The following is a 20,409-nucleotide window of genomic DNA, read 5'->3' as shown; positions in this document are numbered from 1 at the left end:
CCCATTCATGAGTGCTTCACCCTCATGACCTCATTTAAACCTAATCACTTCTCAAAGGCCCCACCTGCAAAGGCCATCACACTGGGGATGAGGTATCCACATATGAATTTTGAGGGGGACACAAGCAGCACTGTTCTCAAGGGGCAAGGTGGCATCTCTCCTGCTGCCCACAGGGCCAGGTGTCTGCTGGCAATTCTGGGCGTGGACAGGAGGGTGCGTACAAAGGGGGCTTCTGCCCCCAATCTCTTCCCTGGGAATAAGCTTGCCTGTGCAGAGTGGCTCACATTTACACGTGACACCTTTGTCAGATCCACTGTCTCTCCATTCTCCCCAAATCCCCCTGAGCTCCTCCTGGGTGCCACATCCTGCAGTAGTAAGAGGAAGAGGTGAGTCAGTCCTGGATCCTGCCCTCTAGGGACTCTTCCTGGTAGGGAAGACCCTCTGGTGAGCCCTGTATTGGGGGGTACAGCAAGAGAAGCTGTAGAAGGTTTAGATTTGACCTCTTGATTTTTTTTTTTTTTTTTTTTTTTTTTGCGGTACGCGGGCCTCTCACTGTTGTGGCCTCTCCCGTTGCGGAGCACAGGCTCCGGACGCGCAGGCTCAGCGGCCATGGCTCACGGGCCCAGCCGCTCCGCGGAATGTGGGATCTTCCCGGACAGGGGCACGAACCCGTGTCCCCTGCATCGGCAGGCAGGCTCTCAACCACTGCGCCACCAGGGAAGCCCGACCTCTTGATATTTTCGATATGCCATGTTCTTTACCACCCAAGGCCTCACCACAGGCTAATCTCTCTGCCCAAATCCCCTTCTCCCATTCACCTGGTGAGCTCCTACTTATCTTTCAGGTGCCCATGAAAGTCTTCCCTGAGGCACTCCCCGTCATTATTCCAACTCCTCTTGACATCTCTTAGCTTTGTTTCCTTTTCCTCTCCCTCCCACAGGATGGAGACTGTGTCTGTCATGTTCCTTGTCATACCCCAGTGCCTGGCACATAGTAAGCAGGCAGTACATGCTTAATGGATCATTGACGGAAAATGTTACACAGAGGAGGCACTGATTAACTTTATCAGGAGAGAATCAGGGAAGGCTTTCTGGAGGAGCTGATGACTAAATGAAGAAGAGAAGTTTGCTGGGTGTTCTAGGCAGTGGGAACAGAAAGTGCAAAGTCTCACAGTGGTGACATCATATGGAAGGTTGGTGTTGTCAGGATGCAGATGAAAGAGCTTCAGGGGCAGGGTCTGCCCATGGAAGACCCAGCAGGTATGTTCAGAGCTGGGGGATGGGAATTAGAAGGGGCACAATGTCACTGCCCTGGAGGCTGTATTAGGTGGATTGACAGCCCCCAGGCTGGAGCAAGGAGGCTAGTTAGGAGGTTATTGTGATGCACCAGGAAAGAAACATAGGCCTGAACCCAGGCAGCAGCTGTGAGGATGGGGAGGGGGGATGAATTTGAGGTTTCAAGCTGGAACCCCAGGGCTTGATGACTAATCCAGTGTGGTAGAAGGAGCAGTGGAGAGTGGAAGGTCATGCCACTAACCTGAACCACAGACCCAAGAAGAACAACAACTTTGAGGAAGTTGAGGTGGGAAGGTTTAGATCAGTTCTGATTTAGACACAGCGAGTTTGAAGATCCCTTGGGACCTCATGTAGCAAACCATTTTATATTTGAGTCCAGAGCTTGAGAGAATTCAGAGCAGGAGGTGTAGATTTGGACTCCTGGACATGTATGTGGAAATTAAAACCATAGGGATGAATGAGACTGCTGGGGAGAGGGTGTGGTGTAGGACCAGAAGTCTGGGCATAAAACCCTTGGGGAAGTAAAAACTCAAGTTGCCTTCAGAGGAAGAGGACCCAGGAGAGGACACCAAGAAAGATCTGTCCCTCCTTGACATAAGTATGTGGTCCTTCCTGTTCCAAAGAGTGGATCTTGGCATGGAAGCCAGTGGTGGTAACCTCATTCCCCTTGTCAGTGATTGGTATAGGAATGGACCTGTGACCCATCCTGACCAATGAAACATGAGAGGAAGAGTTCTAAAGGGCTTCTGGGAAAGGTTTCCTATTCTTAAGACAGGGGCAAGGATGAGATGGTTCTATTTTACCTCTGGACTTTGTCCAGTCTGCATGGGATACCAGAAACAGTTGCAGCTATCTGTGATCATAAGGAAACCCAGCCTAGGGAGCAAGTCCACATGCCAAAGCTGGCAGAGAGGAGAAAAATGGAAAGAACTGGAATCTTTGATGACATTGGTGGTCCACTATCGCAGCCATCCCTGGAATCCACTCTTCCACCGAGCCTTTTCCTATGTGATATGATGAATTTTATTTTTGTTTTGGCCAGTTTAGATTAGGTTTTCTGTTACTTTCTATTAGAGTAACCAAGGGAGGAAAATACTTCAGCAGAACTCCTCAGAAATTTATTATAAAAAAAGTCTAATACTGTTAATTGGATTTGGCAGTATGGTGGTCAAAGGGCAAATTCAGTAGACAGATGGGCTAGAAAGCTGACCAAAAGAGACTAAAATGTGAGTGGGAGGTGTGGAAGTAAAGACTGTAAGTGTAGACTGAAACAAACACCTGGTCAGAAGACCTGGATTTTTAGTGTCAAGGATAGGCTATGATGTGATAACAAACAAACGCCAAGCCTCAGTGGCCCAACACACACAAGCTCTGTATTTTGTTCGTTTTTTCACTTGTATGAAGTCCTCCGTGGATCAGACAGCTGTCTTCCCGTGGTGTCTTGGGGGCCTGGGTTGTTTCAATATTGTGGTTACGCCGTCTCAGCGTGAGAACTCTGTGGTGAGCATGGCAGGTGAAGGGAGAGCTGAGGGGACGTTCAGGGCGCTTCCTCCGCCTTATCCCGCTAGTTACACTTGTAACTCTTGCTCCCAGTCCATTGGACAGAAGTGGTCACGTGGCCCTGTCTAGCTACAGGGGAAATTGTGGGGCACACATGGATATGTGGTGAGCATCAACTGTGTCTGCTGGATCTTAACTTTCTGATCTTTACTTTTTCCTCAATAAAATAGAAGATCACCCAACTCACACAGGGTTGTGAAAAGCAAACAAGGTACGGAGGACCTCTTTTTTCTGTTGTCTTCCTTGATTCTGTTTTGTCTTGGTTTTTCCATGCCTGGGTGTTAAAAATAAATCCCACCTGGGCTTCCCTGGTGGTGCAGTGTTTGAGATTCCGCCTGCCGACGTAGGGGACGCGGGTTCGTGCCCCGGTCGGGGAGGATCCTGTGTGCCGCGGAGCGGCTGGGCCTGTGAGCCATGTCCGCTGGGCCTGCGCGTCCGGAGCCTGTGCTCCGCAACGGGAGAGGCCGCGGCAGTGAGAGGCCCGCGTACCGCAAAAAAAAAAAAAATTAAAAATAAATAAATACATAAATCCCACCTACTGAACACCTACTATGGATAATGGTAATAGCTAGGATTTATTGGGTGCTTACTGTGAGTCGGGCACAATTCCAGTCTCTGTCCATACATCAGAATAGTACTGAACACACTGTTTTCTCCATTTTGCAGGGCACTCATGCCTAGCAGGGTGTCTGGCACACAGAAGACTTTCGATAGATGTTTGGATAAATTCAGCAACTTGTTCAAATCACAGATCTAGCAAGGGGCAAAGTGACCAATGGCCCCCCAAATACATCTAGGTCTTAATCCCTGCAACCTGTGAAAGTCACTTTCCTTATATGGCAAAAAGGGCTTTGTCATAATCCAGATGTGATTGAGTTAAATTTAATCCAGATGTGGTTAAGGATCTCAAGATAGGAAGAGTCTCCACGATTATCCAGGTGGGCTCCAAATGCAATCACATGTATCCTTTTAAGAGGAAGGCAGAGGGAAATTTGACACACAGAAAAAAGAAGGCGATGTGACCAGAAGGTGGAGATTGGAGTGATGTGGTCACAAGCCAGTGAATGCCACCGGAAGCTGGAAGAGGCGAGGGATGGATTCTTTCCTTCCTTCGAGGCTCTGGACAGAGTGCCACCTTCTTAATTCCTTGATTCCAGCCCAGGGATACAGATTTCAGAATTTTGGTTTCCAGAACCACGAGAGAATACATTTCTATTGTTTGAAACGACCCAGTTTATGGCAATTTGATACGGCAGCCACAGGAAATTGATACACCAGGTTTGGGCGATGGCCCAGGGACACCTTAGAGTCTGCAGTCCTCTGGCCTCTGCCACCTAGAAGGTCAAGAAGGGGTTCCTACAGGCCCCTGTGCCTGTAGCAGAGACAGAGCAGGAGGCCAAGATGCACTGGGGTTGGCCTGAAAGAAGAGTTTTAAAAAACGGTCTATAGACTCCCGGGAATCAGAAGTTGAAAGCCATCCATCCAGAAACACCCATTATGCACGTGCTGTGTGGCAGACCTGCTGGGACTACAGATTTAAGAAGACTTGGAATTGGGTGTGGGTGGATTCATGCTGTTGAGGATGAGGCGAGGGGGTCCCGGGACTGGGCTGCGGGCTGGAGCTGCGGAGGTGGAGGAAGCCCCAGGTCTGTCCTGCTGGCCCTGCTAAGGGGGCAGGTGCCTGGCCAGGAAGGGCCTGGAATCTCCTTCACCTGAAAGCAGACGCAAGGAGTGTGCTTCCCAAGGTGGGTGTTTAGTTCAGGTTTCTCAGGAAGTCAAGACAATGGCAGTGGAGGAAGGTGGCCTGGAGTCCTGTCTGACCTCCACTGGAGCTGTGGTTTGTGGTCACTTTTGGGTCTTTCTTGGCCTGAGGGAAGGGAGTGCTGCCCCTACAGACAGAGGGGCCTCTGGGCCTCGCCACTACTGCTGGGCGTTGACCTTGGGCCTGAGGGTTTGTGGACCTTGGTTGTCATGTGACACTGCAACCTGGGGCTGGGAATGTACATGACCTCTTCTGGGAGGCTGTCCGTGGGCACACTGGACTGGAGGGCTCCACTGGCCCGGTTCACAGGATCAGCCGAGAGGGGCCACGACAGCATCTTCGATTTTATGGGAGAAACAGAGCTCAAGGAAGAGGGAGGGCATCCTACCAAATCAGGAAGAGACAAAAAGGGGGAGGTTAGCCAGGAAGAGGGGGCTGGGATACTGGTCAGCGCCCAGTACTGGAACATTCCAGCACTTTCCTGAAAGAGAGCTCCCTCAGGGAGAGAAGTCTCATTCTGTTCAGTTTTTGAGGGGGGCACTTTGAGAGAGTGACATGGTGAAGACAGTCCCTGCTTCTGTGGTGGTGGGGCTCTAGGCCTCTCCTCTTTTCTCGTCTCTCAGCTTCTCTGTCTTTTTTCCCTTCCTGTCTCCTCTCCCTTCTCCTCTTTTCTTCTCCCATCCTTTCTTTTCTCTGTGTATGGCTCCTAGACTCTTCCTGTCTCTCTTTCTGTCCCCTGCTGTGTCTGCATCGATCACAACCCCCCTCGAACACACACACACATATTCACACACACACACACACATACACACACACACAGAGTCTGGCTTTATTCGGATCACCTCGGCTAATGGGCCAGCCAGGACATCACAGGAAGCACCTGTGCTCTGACACGGCCCAAGCACATTTTTTCTATTTTCTCGTTTATACTTCCTCATTCACATTTTCCTTTCTGCAGACTTGCTCACAATGTCATCTGAGACTTTCTGGTCCCTTCACATATCTTCATCTATTTTTATCAGCAAGCACCCAAACTTCTTCCTGGTGCCTCCCTGCCCCCACGCAGCCTGCAGAGAAGGCTCAGCTCCCTGGGGCCCAGGTGGGTCAAGAGGCTGCTGGGGGATGGACAGCAGGCAGAGAGGTCTGGCTCCTCACCTGGACTCCTGAGAAGCCACTCAAACAGGAGGAGATGATAGTCTTCCCTCAGCTCTTAGCCTCCTGAAGTTCAGGAGCCCTTCTGGAAGCAGGAGAAGAATTCCCACATGGAGGTTACAGAGTTCCCCATTAGCACACGATTTAGAGCTGGGATACCAGAGGGGCAGTCCAGGTCCTGCTTCTATTTCTGGTGACCCCTGGCAAGTCACATAATCCCTTAGAGCCTCAGTATTTTTAGCCTGGAAGTCAGGCATTTTATTTTGCTCTACCTACTGCACAAAGGGTTCTGCATTGTGAGCTACCTGTAAGGGTGACGACAGCAAAGACAAGGATGATGTTGATGACAGCACGTGCCACAGACTGTGTGCCAGGCCCTGTCCTAGGTGCCTTAATGTATGAACTCACTTAATCCTACAACAACCTCAGAAGTACGTGCTGTTATCATCTCTGTTTTACAGATGAGGAAATGGAGGAGCAGAGAGGTTAAGCTACTTGTCCAAGGTTGCACAGCTGGTAAGCAGCTGGGATTCAAACTCAGCAGTCTGGCCCCAGACCTCACACCCCTGTGACTGAGACGTCCATGGTCCGGAAGAACAATGTTGCTCCCTCTCTCCCAGTATGACAACAAATGCCCAGGGGGAGGGGATCCAGTTTGCAGAAGTGGTCGTCCAGGTCCTGAGAGCGTGTGGCCATCTCCACCTTGGCCATCTCCTGAGGGCGACACAGTCACTGGGCGGAAGGGAAGGGCTGCTCCAGGGCTTCAGTAACCTTCTGTGTTTTTTCAGTGCAGTCTCTTCAGGCTTTGTTACCACAATACATTTATTTTTGGAGAATTACTATTACCAGTTTGACACCGCAGGCCTCTTATTTGTCAGCCCCATTCTTTCTGGTTTATGTTTAAGTGTGTTGTGTGTTGCCTCCACTGCTGCTATCTTTGCTTCTTTTCTAAAAACGATATTCGAGTGGGAAGCACTGTGTATTCACTCACTTCTTCAGCAAACATGACTTCCGTGTAAGGACGCTGTGCTGATTGCCCTGGGGGACATCAAAGATGAAGTCGGTGTGGCCTTTGCCCTCAAGAATCTTCCAGTCCAGGAGTGACAAATAACATGCACGAATGTGGCTGTAATGGCACATGGATGCTGTATGAGCATTGCCACCAAAGTCACGGCAGGACTTCAGACAGCTCTCAGAGAAGTCTTTTTAGAGGAGATAGTGGATAAGTAAGTTATGGCGCAGAGATCCCCAAACACAGTAGTCTATACAAGATCAACCTTAGGATATAATTTTATTTCCCTCTCCCATAACAGTGCAGATGCAGGTGGCACTAGTCTGGTGGGACAGCTCAGCTCTGCAGGGTCATTCAGGGACACAGTTTTGCTCTATGCTGTTGCTTTGCTCCACTGTCCTGTTGGGTTTTATCTTCATCTGTAAGGTTAAAACTTGGTCATTGCTGCATTGACCTCCCACCTTGTGGCAAGGGCGAAGAGAGGATGGAGGAACAAACAGATGCTTTAAGGCACAGACCCAGAGTGGCTCACCTATCCTGTTGGCCAGAACTTGGCCATTTGGCCACATTTATTTACAAAGCAAGTTGGGAAATGTAGTCTATAGCCAAGTAACCAAGTGTCCAGCCAAAAGTTCAACGTGGAAGAAAGAGATAATGGGGGAATATTATCTATATCTCAATGACTTGGGCCTTGGCAAATGGACAGGATATTGTGGGGTAGGAATTGGAGGGGGAGGGTATTCCAGGTGGAGAAAATGGCAGAGGTGCGGGAAGGTGCATGATGGATTTGGAGAAAGTGAAGATCCAGCATACCTGGGGTGTGGGATTTATGTAGAGGAGCCTGTGACCCACGTTTGGGTAGAGACGGGGCAGGCTTCATCTCTTTAATAGGCTGCTCAGTCTTCCCATAGAATGTGGTCCTTGTCACCTGCCATCCAAAAACGAATCTTCTTTAATCAACCACACAGGATGTGGGCACCATCCGCCCTACTCAGGAAATTTAATTTTGAACTGACAGCGATCTAGATTCTATCACAAGTTGGCTCCCCAAGGGTGTGCTACTTTCAACAGTGATTTTTTTAACACCTTTATTGGAGTATAATTGCTCTACAATAGTGTGCTTTATAACAAAGTGAATCAGCCATACATATACATATATCCCCATATCTCCTCCCTCTTGCGTCTTCCTCCCACCCTCCCTCTCCCACCCCTCTAGCTGGTCACAAAGCACCGAGCTGATCTCCCTGTGCTATGCGCTGCTTCCCACTAGCTATCTATTTTACATTTGGTAGTGTATATATGTCCATGCCACTCTCTCACTTTGTCCCAGCTTACCCTTCCCCCTCCCCATGTCCTCAAGTCCATTCTCTACATCTGTGTCTTTATTCCTGTCCCTAGGTTCATCAGAACCTTTTTTTTTTTAGATTCTATATATATGTGTTAGTATACAGTATTTGTTTTTCTTTCTGAATTACTTCACTCTGTATGACAGACTCTAGGTCCACCCACCTCACTACAAATAACTCAATTTCCTTTCTTTTAATGGATGAATAATATGCCATTGCATATGTGTGCCACATCTTCTTTATCCATTCATCTGTCGATGCACACTTAGGTTGCTTCCATGTCCTGACTATTGTAAATAGTGCTGCAATGAAGATTGTGGTACATGAGTTTTTTGAATTATGTTTTTCTCAGGGCATATGCCCAGTAGTGAGATTGCTGGGTCATATCGTAGTTCTATGTTCAGTTTTTTTTTTTTTTTTTTTTTTTTTGGCGGTACGCGGGCCTTTCACTGCTGTGGCCTCTTCCGTTGCGGAGTACAGGCTCCGGACGCGCAGGCTCAGCGGCCATGGCTCACGGGCCCAGCTGCTCCGCGGCATGTGGGATCTTCCCGGACCGGGGCATGAACCCGTGTCCCCTGCATCGGCAGGCGGACTCTCAACCACTGCGCCACCAGGGAAGCCCTATTTTTAGTTTTTAAAGGAACCTCCATACTGTTCTCCATAGTGGATGTATCAATTTATATTCCCACCAACAGTGCAAGAGGGTTCCCTTTTCTCCACACCCTCTCCAGCATTTATTGTTTGTAGATTTTTTGATGATGGCCATTCTGACTGGTGTGAGTTGATAACTCATTGTAGTTTTGATTTGCAGTTCTCTAATGATTAGTGATGTTGAGCATCCTTTCATGTGTTTGTTGGCAATCTGTATATCTTCTTTGGAGAAATGTCTATTTAGGTCTTCTGCCCATTTTTGGATTGGGTTGTTTGGTTTTTTGATATTGAGCTGCATGAGCTGCTTGTAAATTTTGGAGATTAATCCTTTGTCAGTTGCTTCGTTTGCAAATATTTTCTCCCATTCTAAGGTGGTCTTTTCATCTTGTTTATGGTTTCCTTTGCTGTGCAAAAGTTTTTCAGTTTCATTAGGTCCCATTTGTTTATCTTTGTTTTTATTTCCATTTCTCTAGGAGGTGGGTCAAAAAGGATCTTGCTGTGATTTATGTCATAGAGTGTTCTGCCTATGTTTTCCTCTAAGAGTTTTATAGTGTCTGGCATTATATTTAGGTCTTTAATCCATTTTGAGTTTATTTTTGTGTATGGTGTTAGGGAGTGTTCTAATTTCTTTTACATTTAGCTGTCCAGTTTTCCCAGCACCACTTATTGAAAAGGCTGTCTTTTCTCCACTGCATATTCTTGCAGCCTTTATCAAAAATGAGGTGACCATATGTTCATGGGTTTATCTCTGGGCTTTCTATCCTATTCCATTGATCTATATTTCTGTTGTTGTGCCAGTACCATACTCTCTTGATTACTGTAGCTTTGTAATAAAGTCTGAAGTCCAGGAGCCTGATTCCTCCAGCTCCGTTTTTCTTTCTCTAGATTGCTTTGGCTATTTGGGCTATTGTGTTTCCATACAAGTTGTGAAATTTTTTGTTCTAGTTCTGTGAAAAATTTCATTGGTAGTTTGATAGGGATTGAATTGAATCTGTAGATTGCTTTGGGTAGTAGAGTCATTTTCCCAATGTTAATTCTTCCAATCCAAGAACATGGTATACCTCTCCATCTATTTGTATCATCCTTAATTTCTTTCATCAGTGTCTTATAGTTTTATGCATACAGTTCCTTTGTCTCCTTAGGTAGGTTTATTCCTAGGTATTTTATTCTTTTTGTTGCCATGGTACATGGGAGTGTTTCCTTAATTTCTCTTTCAGATTTTTCATCATTAGTATATAGGAATGCCAGAGATTTCTGTGCATTAATTTTGTATCCTGCTACTTTACCCAATTCATTGATTAACTCTAGTAGTTTTCTGGTAGCATCTTTAGGATTCTCTATGTATAGTAGTATCATGTCATCTGCAAACAGTGAGAGCTTTACTTCTTTTCCTATTTGTATTCCTTTTATTTCATTTTCTTCTCTGATTGCTGTGGCTAAAACTTCCAGAACTATGTTGAATAATAGTGGTGAGAGTGGACAACCTTGTCTTGTTCCTGATCTTAGTGGAAATGGTTTCAGTTTTTCATCATTGAGAATGATGTTGGCTGTGCGTTTGTCATATATGGCCTTTATTATGTTGAGGTAAGTTCCCTCTATGCCTACTCTCTGGAGGGTTTTTACCATAAATGGGTGTTGAATTTTGTCGAAAGCTTTTTCTGCATCTATTGAGATGATCATATGGTTTTTATCCTTCAACTTGTTAATATGGTGTATCACATTGATTAATTTGTATATATTGAAGAATCCTTGCATTCCTGGGATAAACCCTCTTGATCATGGTGTATGATTCTTTTAATGTGCTGTTGGATTCTGTTTGCTAGTATTTTGTTGAGGATTTTTGCATCTATGTTCATCAGTAATATTGGCCTGTAGTTTTCTTTTATTGTGACATCTTTTTCTGGTTTTGGTATCAGGGTGATGGTGGCCTCATAGAATGAGTTTGGGAGTGTTTCTCCCTCTGCTATATATTTTTTTTTTGCGGTACGCGGGCCCCTCACTGCTGTGGCCTCTCCCGCCGCAGAGCACAGGCTCCGGACGCGCAGGCCCAGCGGCCATGGCTCACGTGGCTCACGGCATGTGGGATCCTCCTAGGCCGGGGCACGAACCCGTGTCCCCTGCATCGGCAGGCGGACTCTCAACCACTGCGCCACCAGGGAAGCCCCCTCTGCTATATTTTGGAAGAGTTTGAGAAGGATCGGTGTTAGCTCTTCTCTAAATATTTGATAGAATTCTCCTGTGAAGCCATCTGGTCCTGGGCTTTTGTTTGTTGGAAGATTTTTAATCCCAGTCTCAATTTCAGTGCTTGTGATTTGTCTGTTTATATTTTCTATTTCTTCCTGGTTCAGTCTTGGGAAGTTGTGCTTTTCTAAGAATTTGTCTATTTCTTCCAGGTTGTCCATTTTATTGGCATATAGTTGCTTGTAGTTATCTCTCATGATCCTTTGTATTTCTATAGTGTCAGTTGTTACTTCTCCTTTTTTCATTTCTAATTCTATTGATCTAAGTCTTCTCCCTTTTTTCTTGATGAGTCTGGCTAATGGTTTATCAATTTTGTTTATCTTATCAAAGAACTAGCTTTTAGTTTTATTGATCTTTGCTATTGTTTCCTTCATTTCTTTTTCATTTATTTCTGATCTGATCTTTATGATTTCTTTCTTTCTGCTAACTTTGGGGTTTTTTTTTTTTTGTTCTTCTTTCTCTAATTGCTTTAGGTGTAAGGTTAGGTTGGTTATTTGAGATTTTTGTTGTTTCTTGAGGTAGGACTGTATTGATATATATTTCCCTCTTAGAACTGCTTTTGTTGCATTCCATAGGTTTTGGGTTGTTGTGTTTTCATTGTCATTTGTTTCTAAGTATTTTTTGATTTCCTGTTTGATTCCTTCAGTGATCTCTTGGTTATTTAGTAGTGTATTGTTTAGCCTCCATGTGTTTGTATTTTTTACAGATTTTTTCCTGTAATTGATATCTAGTCTCATAGCGTTGTGGTCAGAAAAGATACCTGATATGATTTCAATTTTCTTAAACTTACCAGGGCTTGATTTGTGACCCAAGATATGATCTATCCTGGAGAATGTTTCGTGAGCACTTGAGAAGAAAGTGTATTCTGTTGTTTGTGGATGGAATGTCCTATAAATATCAATTAAGTCCATTTGTTTAATGCATCATTTAAAGCTTGTGTTTCCTTATTTATTTTCATTTTGGATGATCTGTCCATTGGTGAAAGTGGGGTGTTAAAGTCCCCTACTATGATTGTGTTACTGTCGATTTCCCCTTTTACGGCTGTTAGCATTTGCCTTATGTATTGAGGTGCTCCTATGTTGGGTGCATAAATATTTACAATTGTTATATCTTCTTTCTTGGCTTGATCCCTTGATCATTATGTAGTGTCCTTCTTTGTCTCTTTTAATAGTCTTTATTTTAAGTCTATTTTGTCTGATATGAGAATTGCTACTCCAGCTTTCTTTTGATTCCCATTTGCATGGAATATCTTTTTCCATCCCCTCACTTTCAGTTTGCATTTGCCCTAGGTCTGAAGTGGGTCTCCTGTAGACAACATATATATGGGTCTTCTTTTTGTATCCATTCAGCCAGTCTATGTCTTTTGGTTGGAGCTTTTAATCCATTTACTCAACAGTGATTTCTGTATCAAATACAGACTGCCATTTAATACAAGTTCTGTAAAGGACTCTGTTAGCCCAGTGCCTAGCAAAAACCTTCACTGTGTTGGATTTTGTGTTAAGCCCTTGGAAGAAATGGCCACATGAAGAACACTTTGATATGTTTCAATAAAACATTAAGGGTGTTGCTTACTATTTTGCTCACTGAATAATATGGTATTTTACTTTGTATAAGAATCAACCAATTATATGTCAATTATATAGCAATAAACCTGGGGGGGGAAAGCTTCATAAATTATAAATGTATTTATAGAGACCCTATGTGCATATCACAGACCATATTTGGGATTCTTCATTAAGTTTTTACGTTGGTTTTTGGATTCAGAACATATGTATTTTAATAATAATGTTAATGTTTTAGCTCATATGTTATTTGTCTTTTTGACTTGCTTTTCCACAATGGCCATGTTGTTTTTCAGAATTTTCATGATGTCTGCTGGACTTCTATGTGATTTACTAAACAAAGGAAAATTTTTTTCAGGCATAGAAATCTCTTTCTGCAATATGGAATGCTAAAAACAAACAAATAAACAACATATTTATGAATAAAAAAAGAATCAACCAGATATATCTATTAATATCATGCTGCTCTGTCCTTGGCATTCAACACTTCAAGAAATGTTGATTAAGGCACTATTGGCAGGCACTGTGCCAGGTACTGGAAATACAGAGAGAAGAGACACAGTCCCAAACTTCAAGGAGCTCACAGTCTGGGGCAGGGTGTAGGGGTGTGTGACACATGGAGCAGATAGATAAGTAATAGGCATGTATGATATAACGTGTGTTGTGAGAGACAAAGGGCAAGATGCTATGGGAGCCTGGAGAGAGAAGGTTGAAGAAGGCCTTCTGAAGGAGCTGAGTCTTCAAGGTTGAGGAAGGGTTAATAATGTGAGGAATGGCTAGAAGAATGCTCCCAGCAAAGGGAACAGAATATGCAAATGCATGGAGGAATGAAAGAGGGTGGGGCAGAGGTGGCTGGGAACTCAAGCAGCTACACAGGGCTCTGGTTCAGGGGATGGTGGGAGCATGGCTGGAATGGTAGCTGGGGCTGGTCACATGGGCCTTGCAGCCACCCCAAGGAGGATGGTCTTTGGCCCAAAGGGTCTGTGCACGTGATTAGTTGCGTATCTTAGAAATGTCAGCTCTGTCAACATAAACTGGGCAGGGAAGGGACAAAGAAGGGAACATGGTTCATCATTTCAGCTGAGAAATGATGTGCCTTTAAATATGTGGAGACAAGGTGGACATAAAGAGGTGGAGAGAGATTTGAGGAATATGAAGGAAGAAGGACGGACAACAATTGGTGAATGACTTGGGGGTAAAGGAGAGACACCTGTCAGATGTTGGATTGGGTGGCTACTCACGCAGATGAAGATTACTGGACGAGGAGCAGGTGCGTGGGGGAAGCAGAGTCTGACCGTGGAAACATTGAGATATGGGTCAGGCGGTCAGATGTGCAGGAGGAAGAGAGACTTAGGAGTTACCAATGTGCATGTGCCAGTTAAAGACAGGAGTGTGGGGCTTCCCTGGTGGCGCAGTGGTTGAGAGTCCGCCTGCCGATGCAGGGGACACGGGTTCGTGCCTCGGTCCGGGAGGAACTCACATGCCGTGGAGCGGCTGGGCCTGTGAGCCATGGCCGCTGAGCCTGCGCGTCTGGAGCCTGTGCTCCACAAAGGGAGAGGCCACAAGAGTGAGAAGCCCGCGTACCACAAAAAAAAAAAAAAAAAGACAGGAGTGTGTTCAAACCTGGTGAACGTGGGATGATGCACCTGCTGTGTTGTCGCACATTTTATTCAGTAAGCAAAAAGAAAAAAAGCAGCTTATGGAAGGCCTACTGTGGGCCTGGAACCTTCACACTTACTCATCTGGCCTGTGAGGAAGGACCTGTTTAATGATACCTGGCCTGGCTGGAGAAAGGATTTAAGTCTGTAGGTATCATTTGCAGCCTGATTTGACAGTGAGGTTCGGAGGTGTGAAATGAGCAGCTCCCAGTCAGGCTGCACAGAAGGTTGCAAAGGGGGATTTGGAGCAGGTCTTCTGTCTCCTGGTCTGCACTGTAACTGCCTTTCGTGATGTGGGTGACCTTTAAGCAGGAGATACTTCGATGGGGTGGAACATGATGATCACAGGGCCGGCATGAGTCAGTGGGGTGAGGGCAACCTGACCATGGCCTTGACCCACGCTCAGGTACTGGGTTCTGCGTCTGGTACACCCCAAGGAGACTCTGCACAGTGATCTCCTGGTGACATTTGGAGAGGGCTTGGCACTCATTATACCATCATTGTTGGAGCTGGAGGCTCTCTGCCTCTCTTGGTCCTCAGCATCCCCTGTGGTCCTGGCTGCTGGATGGGAGGCCTGAAATGAGCCCAAACTGGTGCCAGGGCATATCTGTCCCTGGTGGGAAGGGAGGTTCACCAGCATTAGGTTTTTTTTAAAAAATTTTATTTATTTATTTTTTTGCGGTACGCAGGCCTCTCACTGTTGTGGCCTCTCCCGTTGCGGAGCACAGGCTCCGGATGCACAGCCTCAGCGGCCATGGCTCACGGGCCCAGCCGCTCTGCGGCACATGGGATCTTCCCGGACCGGGGCACGAACCTGTGTCCCCTGCATCAGCAGGCGGACTCTCAACCATGGCGCCACCAGGGAAGCCCCAGCATTAGGTTTTGAAAGGTGTGAACAAGGGGGTGGGAGGTGGGGAAAAAAGAGGAGGGGTACTTAATTACTGACATTTATTTAGTACAAGCTTAGTGTAGTAGGTTGAATGCCCACTCCTCACCCCGCCCGCCCCCCAAAGAAGTCCAAGTCCCAACCCCCAGTAGCTGTGCATGTGACCTTATTTGGAAAGGGGTCTTTGCAGATGTCGTTAAGAAGCTTGAGATGAGGTCATCCTGGATTTGGGGTGGGTACTAAATACAGTGACTGGTATCCTTATGAAAGAGAGGAGAGGGAGATCTGACCACATGGAGGAAGACAGCGTGAGTCTGGGAGCAGTGACTGGAGTGAAGCTGCCACAAGCCATGGGACACCTGGGCTACCAGAAGCTGGAAGAGGCAAGAAAGGATTCTCCCCGAGAGCCTCTGGTGAGAGCACAGTCCTACCAACATCTTGATTCTGACCCAGTGAGACTGATTTCAGACTTCTGACCACCAGAACTGTGAGAGAATAAATTTCTGTTGTTGTAAGTCACCGAGTTTGTGGTAATTTGTTGTGGCAGTCCCAGGAAACTAATGCAGCTGGCAAACACGTGGCAGGCAAGTACCTCCTTTGCCCCAGGCAGACATTAATAATCATTATCAGAGTTCTTCCCCATAGAAGCTGACACCACCTCCATCATGTCCACAGGGCCCTCCCAGCAGCTGCTACCCCCGACTGGAGTCGACAAGCTGGATGAAACCTATTGGCATCCTTGCTTCAGTGCCTACCACCAGGCATGGCACTGGCAGTTCAGGAAAGGGTCTGGCAGGGTCACTGTTCTCAAGGGGCTGAGTCTGGCCTGTGTGTGGGCGTGTGGGGTGTGGGCAGATCACCCCTGGAGCATTAACAGCTCTTGTGAGTCTTTGAACATCTGCTCAGGCCCACCTGGACTCCTCTCTCGGTCTCCTCGGGCTCCCCAGCAGCCCGGCAGCAGGTCTGCAGACAGCAGCCCAGAGTTGTGGCTTTACCCCTGTGAGGTGATTAATTCACCCACAAAGCCTAAGCAGTGAAAACCACCACAAAGCCTAAGCAGTGAAAACCACCACTTGAGCCAATATGATAAGGAAAATGCACCAGTGCCTAGATTTAAAGGCTATGCATTCCTGAGGAGGCCTCCTTAACTCTTTCTGGAGTCACAGAGAAAGACAGCACAGAGGAGGTGTGACATGGGACCTGGGCTTGAAGGAGGAGTGGGAATTATCTAGGTGTGGAGGAAGAGAGGAGAAGTCATTAAGACTGCAGCCTCCCCTCCACGGGGTACTTCTTATCCTTCTGTCAAGGCTGATTGCTCACCCAGGGCACTTTTTATTTTATTTTATTTTTTTTTCCCGGTACGCGGGCCTCTCACTGTCGTGGCCTCTCCCGTTGCGGAGCACAGGCTCCGGACGCGCAGGCTCAGCAGCCATGGCTCACGGGCCCAGCCGCTCCGCAGCATGTGGGATATTCCCGGACCGGGGCACGAACCCGTGTCCCCTGCATCGGCAGGCGGACTCTCAACCATTGCGCCACCAGGGAAGCCCCACCCAGGGCACTCTTTCTACTTTCTTTCCTTCCTTCTTCCCTCCTTCCCCTTTTTTTTCTTTTTTCATCCTAGCCCTCCAATTACTTGCATCAGAATCATTGGCTATACTTATAGACTCCTGGGCTGCCTCCCAGACGTAATGAGCTAGAATCTCTGAGGATAGGACCTAGGTATCTGCATTTTTAACACCTTCCTCAGGTGATTCTGAAGCACCATCAACTGGGAATGATTGTACGTAAGGGTATTTCCAACATAGCTTACCATTGCTGGCCTGATACAAAGCAGGTATGTGTGCTTTTCGGTGGAGCCTCGTTCTCAACTTGGGAAACTTGTCTCCATATCAAGGCTTCATGGCTCAGAGTCACCCTGCGCTGTGGGCCAGTTTTGGGCAGGCTGAGCACAGGGGTATAGCACTCGGTGGCTAGTCTGCGTTTTTTGTTGTTGTTTTTTTTCCCTGTAAAAACAGGTACAAAGTGTATTATTAGAGACATAGCAGAACAACAAGTGGGAGAGCACACAGAGAAACAGTTTGTTTAGTGAAGACAGAAGCAAGGCAGAGACACACACCCTGAGAGGAAGGGTGTGGCATCCTCCTTAAAGAGGAGGAGAGCCCAGTCTGGGATTTGGTGAGAATGGCTTTGCTACTCATTAGCTAGACGGTCTTAAGCAAAGCTCTTTTCTCATCTGTAAAGTGGGGCAATGATAGAACCAACCTCAGTGGGTTGTTGAGAGGGCTACGTGAGGGTGGGTATGCACAGGACAGTTCCCAAAGCAGAGCTCTTGTTTGTTTTTATATTTTGTTTTTAAATAATGATGATCAAGAAAACTAACATATCATATCCAAAAGGGAGAAAACCTGATTGAAATCATCACTACAAAGCCCAGTTGAGGGACTTCCGTGGTGGCACAGTGGTTAAGAATTCACCTGCCAATGCAGGGGACACGAGTTCAATCCCTGGTCCGGGAAGATCCCACATGCCGCGGAGCAACTAATGCCATGTGCCGCAACTACTGAGCCTGTGCTTTAGAGCCCATGAGACACAACTGCTGAGCCTGTGCTCTGCAGCTACTGAAGCCTGTATGCTGCAACTACTGAAGTCCTCATGCTCTAGGGCTCACGTGCTGCAACTACTGAAGCCCGCACCCCTAGAGCCCGTGCTCCGCAACAAGAGAAGCCACTGCAATGAGAAGCCCACGCACCACAGCAAAGAGTAGTCCCTTCTCTCCGCAACTAGAGAAAGCCCTTGTGCAGCAACAAAGACCCAGTCAGCCAAAAAAAACCCAAAAAAGCCCAATTGAAGTTTGGCTTTTTTGATCAAAGTGGTGAGAATAGGGTCAAGTATGCCTGAAGGTCAGCAGGGATTCTCAGTAGATTACACATCAGAGCCGCTGTGTTCAGAAACATCAGTCCACCCTGGTTCCACACTGGTTCCACCCGCCCCCCATCCCCTCATTAAACTGGAATCTCTAATGAGGAGGTATTTGCATTAAAAACAAAAAGCCTTTTCCTATGGTAAGAATCACCTGGAGACACTTGTAGAAATATCTTTCCTGACTTCTGGAGATTCTGCTTTAGAGGGTTGGGGATGGGTTCTGGAATTTGCATTTTTAAACAGGTGCTTCTTTTTCTTAAATTGAAGTATAGTTGATTGTGTTAGTTTCAGGTGTACAGCACAGTGATTCAGGTTCTTTTTCCTTATAGGTTATTACAAAATACTGACTATAGTTCCCTTGCTATACAGTAGGTCCTTTTTGGTTATCTATGGTATTGGCACAAAAACAGACATAGAGATCAATGGAACAAGATAGAAAGCCCAGAAATAAACCCATGTACCTATCATTATTAATCTATGACAAAGGAGGCAAGAATATGCAATGGAGGAAAGACAGTCTCTTCAATAAGTGGTGCTGGGAAAACAGGACAGCTACATGTAAATGAATGAAATTAGAACATTCTCTAACACCATATACAAAAATAAACAGGGGCTTCTTTTGAGAAGTTAGGGAAGCACTGGTTTAAAGCAAGCTTGACCTGTGGGAGAGAGAATTTTTGGCGCCATCTAACTAGTCAGAAGCCTCCTTCTCTACTATCTGCAATTCTTTTTCTTTTTAAATTTTTATTTTTATTTATGTTTTGGTCGTGTTGGGTCTTCGTTGCTGTGTGCAGGCTTTCTCTAGTTGCAGAGAGCGGGGGCTTCTCTTGTTGTGGAGCATGGGCTCTAGGCACACGGGCTTCAGTAGTTGCAGCATGCGGGCTCACAGGTTCTAGAGCGCAGGCTCAGTAGTTGTGGCACACAGGCTTAGTTGCTCTGCAGCATGTGGGATCTTCCCGGACCAGGGCTCGAACCTGTATCCCCTGCATTGGCAAGTGGATTCTTAACCACTGCACCACCACGGAAGTCCCACCCGCAATTCTTTGTGATGGCACTGAAACCGTGTAACTCAGATTGGGACTTGAACCCATGGTGGTTTTTTTTTTTTTTTTTTGCAGTACGCAGGCCTCTCACTGTTGTGGCCTCTCCCGTTGCGGAGCACAGGCTCCGGACGCGCAGGCTCAGCGGCCACGGCTCACGGGCCCAGCCGCTCTGCGGCACGTGGGATCTTCCTGGACCAGGGCACGAACCCGTGTCCCCTGCATCGGCAGGCGGACTCTCAACCACTGCACCACCAGGGAAGCCCGAACCCATGGTCTTTTAACTGAGCTCACACACCTGGTCTCAGGACTTAATGAAGCTCAGGTTCTTGATGTCTCATGGTAGAAAGAATTCAGTGAGAGACAAAGTGATAGGTAAGAAGTGGATTTATTTAGAGAGAAACACACTCCACAGAGTGTGGGCCATCTCAGAAGGTGAGAGTGGCCTCAAAATATGGCAATGGTTAGTTTTTACGGGCTGGGTAATTTCATAGGCTAATGAGTGGGAGGATTATTCCAATTATTTGGGGGAAAGGGGTGGAGATTTCCAGGAATTGGGCCATTGCCCACTTCTTGGCCTTTGTGGTTGGTAGGTGTGTCACTTAGTTTATGCTAATGTGTTACAATGGGCGTATGATGAGGCTCAAGGTCCACTGGAAGTCGAATATTCTGCCATCTTGGACCTAGTTGGTTCTAACCAGTTTTTGCTGTATCCTGTGGCTGTGTCATTCTTTTAAAGGCTGTGTCCTGCCCCTTTCCTCCTGTTTCAGCTCCACCTCCAGGCGGGAGTCTGGAAATACTGTTCATGGTGTGGAGACCTGAGAGTTGTGTTTGGAGATTACAAAGCATAAAACCTTAGTTGGTGTGTGTATGTGTTTATACAAACAACACACTTCTGAAAACTACCTAAGATGATGGTAGAAAAAGGATTGGCTGAAATTGTAGAAATTGGGGACTGAGATAGTGCTCAGAGAAATATTACCTCTAACACTAAATAAAAACAAAAGGATGAGGGGATACGTCCATGGACAGATGGGGAGAATTTAGGACTCGATACTGAATGGAGGGTCCTGCAACTGAAACAGGGAGTCCCCATTTCAGTCACCTTCCAAGATGGTGCAGCTTCACTGACTACTTCCACCTGAGAGGTCTGGGAGCACTAAGCTTCCCCATGTGCTTCAAGCCTAGAAAATGATAGAACCTGTCCTACTACTCTTGGGACAAAGAGGGGCCTGCTTAGCCAATCTTAGCAAGACATGAGCCAGGGGAAGGCTAAGGCTCTCTCTCCCCTCCCTCTCCCCTCTCTTTAGAAGGACCACTCT

The sequence above is a fragment of the Mesoplodon mirus genome, assembly GCF_964341445.2.
Source record: "Mesoplodon mirus genome assembly, chromosome: 16".
NCBI classification, from domain to species: domain Eukaryota; kingdom Metazoa; phylum Chordata; class Mammalia; order Artiodactyla; family Ziphiidae; genus Mesoplodon; species Mesoplodon mirus.
The sequence above is the reverse complement of the archived record's forward strand: the minus strand, read 5'-3'. Positions refer to the sequence as shown.